Below are 15598 nucleotides of genomic sequence, written 5' to 3'. Positions count from 1 at the left end.
TCATCACTAGTGCTGAAACACAATAGGACACTTGATGCAGGATTCTCACGTAGGGGGTTGTCTGGTTTAAAGCGAATGTACCATCAGGTACATTCGCTTTAATTTGACCCACGGATAGATTGGGGTTATCGCTGGGAAGCCAGTGCCGCGGTCCATTTTTTGAACCACGGCCGGGGCTGAAGCACTGGAGGCGGGCCGGCCCGCCCCCAGTGGGCGGAATCCCACGCCCCTCTATAATGCGGCTCCATTGATTCTAATTGAGCCGTTTCACAGAGGGTGCTTCAGCCCCAGCCTGGTACCCAGGGATAGAACGGCGCCATACATGGGAACCGGGTCGCGGTTGAAAAAATGGACCGCAGCACCGGCTTCCCTGCACCGGCACCGATCTATCCGTGGGTTAAATTAAAGCGAATGTACCTTATCGTACATTCACTTTAAGTAACTCACTTTAAGAAAATCTTATGGAATTAGGGAAACCACCATTCCATTTACTCACTATGGAAATGCTCAGGAATAAAGAGCACGGCGTTACAGAGTGCCGCCTCTTCATTTACTTGGGAGATAAGGATTTAAAGGGGAAGTCCGGGCTAAATAATTTTAAAATATGTTATTGCCCAACAAACATCATGAAAATTACTACTAGACACTTATTATACACCTATAGTGCATTTTCCCTGCACTTACTACAGCATGGCGTATTCAGGTCTCTGAAAACTTGGTGATATAACGTCACATAAACTGACGACACTGACTGAAATGGATGAAACTGACAGGTGTCGGCAGTTTATGTGACGTGACATCACAAGTTTTCAGAGACCTGAATACGCCATGCTGTAGTAAGTGCAGGGAAAAAGCGTCTATTAGTAATATCCATAACTTTTGTTGGGCAATCACATATCTTAAAATTATTTTGCCCGGACTTTCCCTTTAAGGTGCACAACTCCTTACATGTGCAAAGGGTCATCAGACCAGCATGTGCATATAATATGCTCATGTGAAACTGGACTAAACGTCAGTATTGTAGATGCATGTGAAACCATTTTTCACTTTTACATAAAGCCTATAGAGATTCAAGTCATTTGTCAGCTATGATTTCCATCTGGTAAAGTCAAGTCAATGCGAAATAGACTCATCCAAAGAGAAAAGGCTCTGCCCATGTTTACACTCTGAATTAAATTAGAATAAAGGCTGAGGAACCAATTAACAATACAGATCAGACAGTCGACTGCAGCAGAACATGTCAGTACACATATGGCAGACAGATAAATTATGGACGTCAAGATTATTTTTGGCAAAGGCAGAGCCAAGTGTTTAAGCCAATTTAGCAATCTGTCATTAATAATATAAACATTAAAATATGAAGAATGAAACTTTAATCAACCTCTAGATTTCTACTCCATTGATATGTCTAGACCTGGTAGGTGAGCATGCACGGGAGGGCAAGTGGAAGTAGTCCTTATGTGCCCCATTTGTTTTGGCATTTATTTTCTCCCTGTTACAGATCTATCCCTTACCCGTCTCTCGCATGTACTGCCTCAGGCACTAGGAAGCAGCTGCTGATACAGAGGCGACTGATATAAAAAACTATCACTGACACAAACAGTTAACACAATGTGGAGAAAGCCTTTAATGTTCCACCGGACCAGACGCTGTTAATGAATTGTGACAGGCTCACTTATCAGTGCGAGACTTAAATATAAATGAGGTTGGCCGACACATCAAATGCAGTCTAGAAATCCTACCTGTGGCACTTGGCCGCTATGCTGGTTTCAGCACTTGCCTCAGGGCAAGGCGAGGTATTACGAAACAATTACGAAGTACAACACCACCCAGTATCTGGCCTGCAATACGTGTTTGAGCTATATCAGGTTTTCTATACTGGGTTTAGAGGGTGCTGACCATTGACATTCGATTGTTATTCAAACTCACCAATTTCCTTGGGACTAGCCAACTATCTAATGTCCATCAGAAGCTTTTGAAAAGAATTGGGCAGGTGGCTTTCCACATGCCCGATTATTTTGCTCCAAGCAGACGCAAAGCACAAAGTGTGTGGGCGAGGCTTAAAGTGTCGCTGTCGTTATAAGTTTCAAAATCTAAATCAACAGTAGATGTGAAATAAAGCAAGTTTGCAATATACATTCATTATTCTTTTTGCATGTAAAACAAAGCCGTACTTACCAAAAATCCAGGTCCAGTCTCCTGAAGGCAGATTTTCTGACCCGTGCTGGTTGTAAAAAAAAAACAAACAGACTAAACATAGTCACAGCTCAGTGTGTCCATCAATCAGATGACTGCATTCTCTCTGTGGGCGCTCAGATGGCCTGGGATACGCAGGACTTCCTGTGTAGTGCGGCGATAAAAAATTATTTACAGAATAACACACATTACAAAGTTAAACAACTTTGTAATGTATGTTATGTCTGAATAGCCCCCTTCTCCGTGTCCCACCGCCCCCACCCGTGTACCCGGAAGTATTGGTGCATTATACATTACCTGATCCGTGTCGAGGGCCGTCCGCCATTTTGTGCCAAACGTCATCTTCGGACGGACGGCCGAGTCGCTGCCGCCCGTCCCCCCTCCCCCACGTCACAACTGTGCTCAGCCACGATTGGCTGAGCACAGTTATGCTCAGCCAATCGCGGCTGAGCGGCTGATGAAGGGGCCGCGTCATCAGCTGCTCAGTCGCTATTGGCTGAGCACAGTTATGCTCAGCCAATCACGGCTGAGCATCGGATGACGCTGCAGAGGGCGGCCGGCATTCGGAACAGACGGAGTTGTTCGCCGGCCGGCCGAAGAAGACGTCACTGAATGAAGATCGGAGACGGGTGTCGGCACGTGACAGGTGAGTATAGCGCACCACACTTCTGGGTACACGGGCGGGGGTGGCGGGACACGGGAAGGGGGCCATTCACAGACATAACATACATTACAAAGTTGTATAACTTTGTAATGTGTGTTATTCTGTGAATAATTCTTTACCACCGCACTACTCCTTTAAGAGAGTAAGAAAACAGGAAGTACCATGTTCTCCTTGATAACTAAAATAAATAAATGAATGAATGTAAATTGCAAACTTGCTTTATATCCCATTTACTTTTGGTTTAGATTTTGAAAGTTATAACAACAGTTACACTTTAAGGCAGCCATGGGTATGGCTGAAGCCAAGGTTCATATTAAAAAAAGAGCTTACAAAGTTACAAACTCTATTTCACACCTGTAGGGGAATAGTAAGCCCTAACTGATTCCAGCCCAATGTTCCTAACTCCTTAACCGTACTGCCCTAGGTGGTAGAGCCTAACTGGGCAACAGTCCGTATGCTACTAGAGTGCTGGGGCCATGAGGTTGTAAGCAACATCAAACTATCCGGGTCAGAAACAGTACAGGTATGTCAGGCCAAGAATCAGGAGACAAAAGACAAAACCAGATAAAAAAAATAAATAAATAAAAAGAAGGATAAAATTGAATTAAAGGGAAACCAGTATAACACAAGCCAAGGTCAAAACACAGAGTGCGGTACCAAATCAGAAGACAAGCCAAGGTCAGGGGAACACAGTATAGTACACAAAGATAACAATGGTGAAGTAAGGCAGGCTCCACTTTCACCGACATCTGGTTTAAATAACCCTCTAAAACTTTCTAAACGACCAGCTGTCCAATGATCCGACCCGGCAATCCCAGAAGCACTGATTGGCTAGCCAGTCACAGGTCAGAAAAACCCACTGCGGGATCACGTCCACCCCCCACCGTCTTTGTCATGCAAATAAACAAAGCAGCAGCATGCATGCTCGGACACCCCTCTACTTACCCTTTAAAGGACTACTGAAAATAGCAGAATAAAGCATGTAACTAATATTTAGAGAGTGAATGGACTGGTGACCAAGCACGTATGCTGCCACTCTATTCACTCAAAAGACTTCCATTCTTGTTATCAGTAGTTAAAGAGGTTATCCAGCGCTACAAAACACAGCCACTTTCTTCCAGAGACAGTCCCGCTCTTCTCTCCAGCTTGGGCGGAGTTTTGCTGCTCAGTCCATTTAAGTGAATGGAGATTAATTTCAAACCGCACCTGAACTGGAGACAAGAGTCGTGTTGTCTCTGAAAAAAAGTGGCCATGTTTTTGTAGCACTGGATAACCCCTTTAAGTATATAGATGATAACCCCTTTAACTTTATTTGCCTTCATCTTTTCAGCATTTCCTCCCATCATACCATCAAAGTGAGTGGTTTGTGGTCGTAACCAAGGTGTGTTAAATTCCTTTTAAGATTACACAATATCTTTCAAAACCGTATGAATGTAAAGCACGACATAAACGTGTATCTGTTTTGGTGCCACATTCACATACCTCAATTATACGTCAAAAGAGCTGCGTAGGCTGCAGTGTGTCTTTCTTTAGGCAGTCAGGGTGTTATTTTAGCATTTGGTACAGTATGTATGAAATAAAGCAGGAGCATCGGGTTTATTCTCCCTTTATTATTACATAACCGCGGCTACAGGCACAAAAATACAAAATCAACAACGACAGCCTACTAAGAACAATCGAGACCTGTCTAATCTATTGTGTGATGGTTTCCCCTTTCACTCACAAGTCAACACTTTTTCAGATGGAATCAGACAGATTAGGGACCAGTTCGGGTTCTATCAGTCATCTAGAAGACAAGTTTAAACAACCAACTAAATCGCAGTACAGTAAAATCAAGGGGAAAAAAATACATCTTTTATTGTTATCCAATCCAAACAGTCTGGACTCTATGATCTGCGAATACAAAGAAGATCACATGAAAAATTCCCAACATTGTTTTAAAGTATCATTTTTACAATGTATAAACAAATGATAAATGACTAACTTGTATAGAATTTCCTCCATGATTAGGAAATTAAATAAGAACTCCCTTTGAAACCGGCTACTGAAAACCTAGTGTGCCATGCATGTGCACTGTACGTCTGGGATATTTCCTTCTTGTGCCCTTTAAGATCACATGAATAGACTCATTTCTGTAGTGACATGACAGTTTACAGACTGGAAAAAGACATCGGAATTAGGGTTGGACAACGCGTTGCTTTTTCAATACGATTTCAACTCATTTGTGTTGAGAAACTAGTTCAATACTAGGAATTCATACAGATGTAACTAATACCAGAGGTCACACTGGCACAAATTTGAATGGCTACAATACATCTGCTCTCTGCAGTTTACACACTGTGTACACACTGTTGAACACCTTCAGTAGGGCCCTATGGTAACAGGGCAGAGCAAAATGGAAATTCCCTGATCCAATTATAAATCAGTAAGCCAGGAATGCTGCTTTATGCATCCCTAGCTTACTGTTACACTCCATGGTCCAACTCAGGAAATATGGGCACCGCACTGAAGTCTTTTCTATTTTTGAGAAATAATTTTTTGGTATCTAGAAATGTGACATTACACAAATTTCAGTATTCTTTCAACTCTATTTGTAACATGAAAGAAACCAAGGTTTTTTTTTAATATGATTTACACATAGCATATTCAGAGACGTAACATATTAGGTCATCTGTTTAAAGAAATAATCTATTTTCATAAGACAGGTGCCTTGACAATAAGCTTATGACCTCATAGTGTGTCCAACTTGAACTTCAAGCAATCAGATAAAATTAGAAGATGAACCTGGCAGCAAGCATTAAATTTCCCTGTACCACCACCACAAGTCACAAAGCATTCACAGTAGTCCAGCCATTCTCCTCTTGCCTGGTGTCTCAGAGTCCAGCCTCCTACCAGTCAAAAAGTAATGGAATAACCAAGTGATATGCCATAACCTCATAAAATGGGAATAATATGTTAAGGAACATAATCATATTGTGGATTGTAAACTTGTGGGTTGTACATAGAAAAAAAATCTCTTCAAAATACTTTTCGAAGAATGTGGGGCATGGTTTCAGAAGGGTTTGAGTTTTTGAGGCCAGGTCTCCAATCAATTTCAAAACAGTTGACAAAAGTTCAATCAACTCCTTGGCCATTGTGAAGGTAGCCCTATAATGTCAATAAAACTATGGTCTGTCAAAAACACCTAGTTAGGGTTTTGGTAAACTTCACAGAAAGAGTCCTTCATCTGTGCAATGCATGATATAAATATAGGGGGTGGAGATGATCTTAAAGCGACTCTGTACCCATAATCTGACCCCCCAAATAGCTGCTTTTAATCCAAGATCTGTCCTGGGGTCCGTTCGGCAGATGATGCAGGTATTGTCTTAAAAAAACAACTTTTAAACTTGCAGCCCTGTGTGTAATTGGCGTGGCCTAGAGTGTGCATCACTAGGATTGTGACGCCCCTCCATCCCTCCTCTTCACCATTAGGAATGCCCCGGAAAGGATTTTTCCTATTCCTCACCAGTCTGAACACTGCACAGGTGTCTTAACGATCCAGCACATGTACAGTGTTCAGACAGGTGATAAATATTAGAAAATCTGCCTGGAGCATTCCTAATTATGAAGAGGGTGGGGAGGAGGGACAGAGAGGTTGTCGCAATCCTAGAGCATGGGTACTCTAGACCAAGCTGATTTGACACAGGGCTGCAAGTTTACAAGTTGTTTTTTTAGGACAAAATCTGCACCACCTGCGAAATGTACCCCAGGACAGATGTTGAATTAAAAGCAGCTATTCGACGGTACAAGCGGTCTGGGGGGGGGGGGTCAGATTGTGGGTACAGAGTCGATTTAAAGCTGGCTCCAGTGCTAAGGGACCTGAGGGGGTTCTAAAGGTCCTATTGTCCCATACGAAGGAGGATGGAGATCAGTACTGATCACTGATAACATTCATCAATAATGCAGAGTAAAGGCCAATTGTTCCTCTTAATGGCGCTCCACGAAAGGGATGGGGTTTCCAAAATTGACAACGTAAGAGTTAAGTGTAAATGTATTCATGAGGTAGATTTTGTTTAAGCTTGCAGATACATCACTGTATTGGTGCCAAATATCTCAAAAAACATTTAATTTTGGAAAACTTGGCTAAACAACAAACAGCTAATTTTAAGAGATCTTTCAAATTAGCTATGGTTGTTTATCGGTGTCAAATTCCCTTCACTCATCGAGTATATCCCTCCAGGGTACTGGAAACCGTACATATAAATACATATGAGGCGTATCAAACACACCATACCTCTCAACATTTGGGTTGCTTGATACTTAAGGCTATGTTCACACTGCGTACGAATCCGTACGCAGGTCTTACGCTGCCATACATGTGCGGCTGAAACTACGGGCGTGTGAAAAATCGACATGTGGCCGGATGCGTACGAACCGCGAACATACGCCCGTAGTACAGCTTCCCTAGCTTGTTTCTAAGCGATCTGAGGCAGGTCATTTACTTGGAAATCTTCGCCCAGCCCCGTAAACCACACAGAACCTTTTGGATCAAAAAAGCAAGTTCTATTTGGCTGAAATAAGTACTTCGTACGTGACCGCATGGAAATCCACGGCTGTGAGTTTCAACATTTTCGCCCTCAAACAATGGTCTTGTTCATTTTTCACAGCGCCGTATACGATCCGGCCGTAAGCTCATATGTAGTGTGCATGGTGCGGGCGTATATTGTATACTTTCAAGCGAACACATCAACCTCAAAACTATGTGCGTATATTCGCGGTTCGCACTACGGACGGGTTCATACGCAGTGTAAACATAGCCTCAAGAAGCACACTGTTTGTTTTTTTTGTTATTGTTTTGCAGACTGGCAAGCATATTCACCCTTGATGGTCGCTTTTCCTAAAAATGGTGTCATTTCAGTGCTACGACACGGTTCAAATCCCGCTGGAACTCATGTGACCTCTTCTCCAGCTGTCCCGCATCAAAGGAAGGTGGAAGTCGGAGTCTTCAATGCATCTCTAATAAAGCACGCTCATAGAGATTCATTAAAGACACTGATTTCCGGTCTTCAGAAAAAATGTAAAGCCATCGCCAGTGGGATCGGAGCAGCATCGGAGTATCAGAATGATGCCGCACAGAGGGAAATCGATCACCACAAGAGAGTATACGTGCCAACCTGCAGCGGGCGGGCCAATAAAATAAAAGAAACAGAGTGCTACTTCAACCAGACTATTTATGAAAAAATAAAAAGACCATCATGAACAAAATTCTGATCTCTAGGTAGGTGACATATTTCCCCTCCCTCGGAAAATCCCCAACAGAACAGACCTACATTTACAGGTTTTGCCAGTCCACCACTGGAAAAATCAAGCCAATTTTTCCAATGGTGGCATAAACTTACTTTCTGCTGAAATGTCTACTTAGTAACTTAGACAGTAGAAATGTATTTAGGACGTGGAACGTGCAATAGGTTTTGCTTTTGTTTTTTCAAAACCATTAAGAATATCCTATGCACCACATGCTTCTTAACATTATAGATAAACCAAAGCAAATTTAGCCAAAAGTTATTTAAAAAAAAAACACAAAAAAAAAAAAAAACTTATGAGGAAACATTATTTGTCCCCAAGAGCCTGACTTGATGGTACATTAACAACAATAATAACAGGAATAAACATATTCAGTCTGCACAGCAAGGTTTCAACATTAATGCAAAACGTATTCAATAGTCAACCCACAAGATATCCACAAATCCCCATAGTAGCTTTATTGATTTAATTTAATAAACCTGCGGGACATTGTGAAGTACGAGTGGGGAAGTGCTCTACTACATAGGATCAGTGGTAACATCAAAGCCCCCGAAATACGGGGATGTGGGGATATACTAAGCTTCTAGCTGTACCTTGACTATACCTGTTTTGGGGAAATTAGAGTTGGGCTACATTCACACGTTCCGTAGATACGGTCGTGTTTGTTATGGACCAGTCCTTGAAATAGTAAAACAGCGCTCCATGGTGTAGATCGTAACAAATTTAACTGGGTGAGCAGGGAAGATGAAAACTCTCACCTGGGTCAGTTGTGTAAACCGAGGCACAACGTTTATAAGGGCGGGAACAAAGATGAACCGCAGTCACTTCTGTAAACTCCTCTAATGGTGCATTTATACAGAGATTTATCTGACAGATCTTTGAAGCCAAAGCCAGGAACAGACTATAAACAGAGAACAGGTCATACTGGAAAGACTGGGATAGATCTTTTTAAATCCATTCCTGGCTTTGGCTTAAAAAATCTGTCAGATAAATCTGTCTGTGTAAATGCACCATAAAGGATTAGACAATGAGACATCTTTTCTCCACTCCAGTATAGGTCATCGGACGCAGGTCCAAAGGCAATAGAAAATAAAACCTAAAATATAATTTATTAAGACCCAACGTGTTTCGAAGTCGAACTGACATCTTTCTCAAGTGTCATATGACCTGCCATCTTAGGACCTGCGCCTGATGACCTGTATCGGAGTGCAGGAAAGTTGTCTCATGGACCAGACCTTGGAATTCCTGGCATCATCATTCATTATGATGCTGTGAGATCTGAAACGGTTAAACCTCCATCCTACTGTATTGACACATATATTGGTAAATAAATTATTTTTTACCACCTGACATGCTTTCCTTCTGCTTCAAAATGCAAACTGTCTGCTTTGTTGTCCTCATTGCTCAACTTCCTAACTAGCATACATCCTATAATGGCCTTCCCATTCCTGCTGTACACTCTAGCTGTGAATTCAACCAACTGACTTCTGTGGTTCAGTCAAGAAGGTATAGTGGAAGGGAGATATTTATTACTATATTTATATATTCTTCTCTATATTTACTTCCATATATTTTCTAATCTCAATTCATTTGCCCTGTACTTTTTTTAGGGTAGAGCAGAGAGTGTTTTTTATCAATACTTTGTATATTTATTTTTTGCCACTGACACGAAAGACAGACACACTCATGTATATAACATATTTGATAACATTTTCCAACTTTTTTTTTTTTCCCAAAAAAGAAAAATGCATATTTAATCTATGTACTTACTCCACATGATGTTGATGAAGCATAACATAAGAGGCCATGCTGAACACGAGACTCCATAAACTGTCACGGCTTAGGGTTTAGCGTGCAGGGATATTTCAACACCTACCATAACTTGTACTAATCCTATAAATATTGTTCTGGATGTTTTGCATAAACAAGAAAATGTTATTACTCTAAACAGCGCCGCAGCACAAAAGTCCCCAGGAGCTCGGTGCCGATTGGCTGCATCAAGGGCAACATAAGTAAATAAAGGAAGATGGTAACAATTATAAAGAATAAGCATCTCCCTCACTCTGAGCCTCACCCAGACAAGTCCGAAGTAAAGTTTGTTTTTCATGCTCCTGGCTACATCTTGTAATAAGTTCAATAACAGAGTTTTACTGATCCAACTCTACAAACAGTTTAATTTTCATGTTCAGCAATGTGAAAGTGTGCAACACTAGGATTTCCAGATAATGCCAATTTATGACACTGAAACCTTTTGGACCATGATGACTAGAGATGAGGGAATTTACAGTATTAATAAAGGAAAGTGCTTTGTTAGCTCGGCAATCGGCTTATCAGCCTGCTGCCTTTGAACTCTGTGCCGCTGCGGGTGCTTCTTTGCTTCGTTAATGCTGTAAGTTTGCTCTTCTCTAATGGTGACCCAAGTAAATCAGAAAAATAATGCTGATTAACAAATCTTCACACTACATTTTCAATGACATAGCCTCTGTCCTACGCAGCCCAGCCAGCCTTCCTAGTGCCAACAAAATTGTCACTTTAAGGGTGCCTTTACATGTATCAGATCCGCAGCGAGATCCCCTGCGGATCCCTGCCCTGTACACTCTATGGGCAGACAAACTCGCAGCAGGATGGCCATCCCGCTGTGAGTATGTCAGCAGCCCGCCCCTTTCACCTCCCACCACCGGAGCGTATGCATGACCTTCTCCACGCTACAGCTTGCTTTGGGGGTTCCCGACACGTCCCGCTCGTCCAATCAGTGCACTGCCCCGCCGCAGCGCACTGATTGGCTGAGCGAAACATGAAGATGCCGGGAGCCCCGAAGCAAGCCAGAGCGAGGAGCAGGTGAAGTATACGCTCTGGCGGCGAAGGGTTAACGGGGCGGGCTGCTGACATACTCACAGCGGGATGTCCATCCCGCTGTGAGTTTGTCTGCCCATAGAGTGTACAGGGAAGGATCCGCTGCAGATCCGTTACGTGTGAAGGCACCCCAACATTGTCTCTCCACCTATATAATTGCAGGCCAATCAAGTGAAATGACCAGTGGGTCCTAAAGTAACCACAACTACAATAACTACAACCAGGAGTCATTTACAGGCATTCCACGTCCGTGTTCCGCACGGGACACAGAATGTTTGAAAGTGGCTTAACTGTGCTTTTTCTCATTTTCTGTGGCTGTATCCATGTTTTCCAGAACTCTCTAGGGCTGCATCAAACTTCTTTAGCCACTGGTAATCAAATGACGAATAATCGGACTCTAGCATGCTCGAGTTACGCTTACCTCTACTCTATGAGCATCATCCACCATGGACCAGTCATTATAAATGTCTTGACAAATCAGGCAAGTCAAAAGTTACGGATTGCAGTGGGTCTCACTGCTGAAACACTCTTTGATCAAGAGATATAGCCAGTGAGAGAGGGCAGTGTACATGCCATCCACTCCCCAGCAGCTCGCCTATTCCAACAGTGTAGTCTAATAGACTTTCATTGTCAGAATTAGCTGATCAGGAGATACAGCCAGGGAGTGAATGGCCTGATCACAGTGGGTTTCAGCAGTGAGACCTGCTGCAATCAAGAACTTTTGACATGCCTGATGACAGTCACTTTCAATGGCAGCTACTTTTAAGTCTCTCCAGACCTGACCAAAGTATCAGAAAGGAGAAAACTATTACAAGTACACATGGTCTGTATTCTTACATGATGGTGAGCGCACACACACGAATACAGATATCACAGCAAATACCTATAGCTCAGTTCCATTACACATGCATTGCTCATACATAGCCAATAGAACGTTAACATTTAGATGACAAATATACTCTTCTACTGTAAATAATCTCGTTGCCCACACAGTGTGCATGCTATGTAAATATCCAGACACTGTCATACAAGTGTCTATAATCTCATTCAACATCTATATTGCAAGATAATAAAACAAGGTGGAAACAAAAACCAAAAGGAGAACAAGTAAGAAGACTTCTGAATCCTACATAACAAGCATGCTTCCCGTGTCCACCAGGCATGTGCTCTGCATGTGTGGAGGTGAATTTCGACAGAATATATGGCCATCAATTCAGGCCTGATTTAGGGCGCAGGGCCGTTCTGCTACGGCCATTCATTATGCAGAATGACGTCCTATTTATTCCTTAGAAGACCACACAGCCTCATTTTTAGGAAGATATAATAGACAGAGACTGCCCTCAGCATTACCTTCATTGCGACTTGCTTGTACGCTCGAGTTGACATTTACACTGCTCTACAAAGCTAACCTTTGCAAGACCCATGGAGGGAAAAAAACGGAAAATCTACTGGGCTTTTTAAAGGGATGAATAGGAAAGAGTATCAAAGATGAAAAAAAAAAAAAAAGTTCACTGTGAGTGCTTCCTATTGCTGCCCATTTAGTTAGTAATTTCATAAGGGAAATTTATCTACAGCTGCCAAGAAGTAGAACCAAGAGATTCAGAGAAGGAGGGGAAAAATATTAAGAAGCAAAAATAGCTCAGTAAAATATGTCATTATCCACATTATCTTTAAGGGAGGACCATCGCTGGACCAGTTCGTGGATGAGTTCATGTTTATTACAAGAGATGTATATATTCTTTTGTAAGCCCAAGATTGTGATTTCTCCACCCATTTGATAATTTCAGCAGCATTATCAAAAAGGCAAAAATATTTCCAGAATTCATTTATATTTAACAGCAATTTCTATTGACTTGCATTTGGAATATGCATATTGTCTAGGTGGGAAATAGGGAGTCTTTAGAGAAATACTCCATGAGGGTGCGTTCACACATAACGGATCCGCAGCGGATTTTTCGCTGCGAATTTGCAGCGAGATCCATTGCGGATCCCTGCCCTGTGCACTCAATGGCAGACAAACTCTCAGTGGGATGCACATCCCGCTGTGAGTATGACCCCAGCTCACCCCGTTAACCCCCTGGAGCGTATACTTCACATGGTCCCTGCTCCGGCTTGCTTCAGGGCTCCCGGCGTCTTCACGTCCTGCTCAGCCAATCAGAGGGAGACCTGCCAGGAGCCCCGAAGCAAGCCAGAGCGGGGTCCAGGTGAAGTATACGCTCCGGTGGCCAGGGGGGTTAACAGACTGGGCTGCGGACATACAGCGGGATGTGCATCCCGCTGCGAGTTTGTCTGCCATTGAGTGTACAGGGCAGGGATCCGCAGCGGATCTCGCTACAAATTCGCAGCGAGAAATCCGCTGCGGATCCATTACATGTAAACGCACCCTAAAAGGTGAAGTCCAGTGTCGGGCCAAAAAATTATTCCAGGCTGCAGGTGGGGGAATGTAAAAAAGAAGTCATAATAACCCGTCCCGGTGCCCGACATGGCCCGCTCCTGGTCCCAACCAGCTGTCTTCGTCACGACCCGGTTGACGAATGCCAGTCAGTGACTGGGGCGGGACACTGCTGCAGTCACTGATTGGCTGAGCGGGCTAATTTCCACCCGCTTGTGATGTTCAACCCAGGTTGTGGCGTACCTGGAATCCGACAGAAGAGGACATCCAGCGGGGTAGAGGAATGGGTGATGCAGCGCAGCACTGGCATGAGGACAGGTGAGCATATTGTCTTTTTTCATTTCCCCCCATCCTCTGCCCACAATGATTTTTTGTGACAAGGTCATCTTAAGCGCTCTAACTGCTGTGATTGAGCCCATGAAATTCTTCTTGTTTACTTCTATAGCCCAACTCTTGTCTGTCATGCCATGGTGTGCACAGGCTGGGGCTGTAAATAGGGCTAAAATACAGTACAGCACTATGGATGGCATATGATTGGGGGGGGGGGATTAGGGAAAGGCTTAGGGCCCTATTACTTGGGGCATTACTTATTTGCCAAATCGGGCAGAATATCGCCCCATGTAATAAAGACAATGTTTAGATCTAATAGGTGGTGGTTGGCTGATGAAAGCATATAGAAAATATTTATTACTTATGCGTGCTCACGGTGTCCTCCTGCCTGTTCCCTGCCCACCGCAGCTGCCGCTACGCGATCTCTGAAATGGCAGGCTGCTCAGCTAATTACTGGCTATGGTGCTGTCCCATCTCGGCCAGCGATTGGCTGAGCGGCCTGTCACTGCACAGACAGGTTTAGAAGCTTCATCGAAGGCTACAGTGAGTGAGAAAAGCCAGGAGGACACCAGGAATCAGTAAGTAAAACTTTATTGCTTTCTATATACAAAGAAAGAGCTGCACAATGTCCATGAAGGCCTTGCTGTGCGATCATCGAACAGGCTCATTAAGCTAGCATCGATCTAGCAGATGTCACGTAATGCAGCCCTTAACAATGTACTGGGTCTGCAAAGTCACCTGAAGTAAACAAACAGCAGGAGGATCATAACAAGGAATAGATTACATCACAAAAGAGGGAATTACTTTTAGGAGGCAGCACTGTGTACATAGTAAGAACACAAGCATTTATAAAAGGAACAGTTTCTCAGATCTTTGTAAATAGTCAGAGATAGGAGGGAGGCCTTGTTTTACATTTGAAGTACAGTGTGAGCCCTCTGGAGAATGCAGACAGGTTCTGCCTACATGTACACGGTTCTGGCTTTACTCTCTGCATACCGACACTAAGCCCTGCCCCAACTTTCATGCCCCCGTTTTATATCTCTCTCTGCTGCTGGAAATGGAATTTCCCTAACAGTGGATAGAACATTGCACAGAGAAGCCTGGTGGCAAAGACTCTAGGGCTTTTTTTCTTTCACATCAACTGGTTTCAGAAAGTTATATGGATTTGTAATTTACTTCTATTTAAAATAATTCCCAGTCTTCCAGTATTTATCAGCTGCTGTATGTCCTGTCGGAAGTGGTATATTCTTTTCAGTCTGACACAGTGCTCTCTGCTGCCACCTCTGTCCAGAACAGCAGCAAATCCCCATAGAAGACCTCTCCTGCTCTGGACAGTTCCTGACATGGACACAGGTGGCAGCAGAGAGCACTGTGTCATAATGAATAGAATACGCCACTTCCTGTAGCACATACAACAGCTGATAAGTACAGGGAGACTTGAGATTTTAAAATAGAAGCAATTTACAAATCTATTTAACTTTCTGAAACCAGTTGATTTAAAAGGAAAAAAAGAATTTCGCCGGGAGTACCCCTTTAAGAGTACCGTCACAGCAGCTATTTCTGGTACTGCACCTGTTAAGCAAAAATCCTTCTGAAAAGGCAAAGTATAACATTAAATGGCTTCGCACAGGGGGGACAACACTAGGTATTATATTTTAAGAAGAAATCCGATCACTCAGATTCCAACTTTATAGCATATTACATTACCATCCATAAATAAATACAATTGGTAACTGAAAGGAAAGGAAATTTCAATCATCAAGGAGAAGGCAATACGATTTCACTTGATACAACTAAACACACAAAAGGGAGTTGTCCCACTATTCATACAATAGGAATGTATGCTACCCTATATACCGCATGATACAATTATAAGAGGG

At 43.0% G+C, this 15598-nt stretch overlaps 1 protein-coding gene across 1 annotated transcript in view; it reads right to left on the bottom strand.

Moving 5' to 3' along the window:
• ARL15 (ARF like GTPase 15) overlaps positions 1-15598 on the bottom strand; it is a 199925-nt gene that overhangs the window by 89969 nt on the left and 94358 nt on the right. The window lies entirely within an intron of this gene.

The sequence above is a fragment of the Dendropsophus ebraccatus genome, chromosome 3 (genome assembly GCF_027789765.1).
Source record: "Dendropsophus ebraccatus isolate aDenEbr1 chromosome 3, aDenEbr1.pat, whole genome shotgun sequence".
NCBI classification, from domain to species: domain Eukaryota; kingdom Metazoa; phylum Chordata; class Amphibia; order Anura; family Hylidae; genus Dendropsophus; species Dendropsophus ebraccatus.
This window is presented reverse-complemented; position numbering and strand designations above follow the sequence as displayed.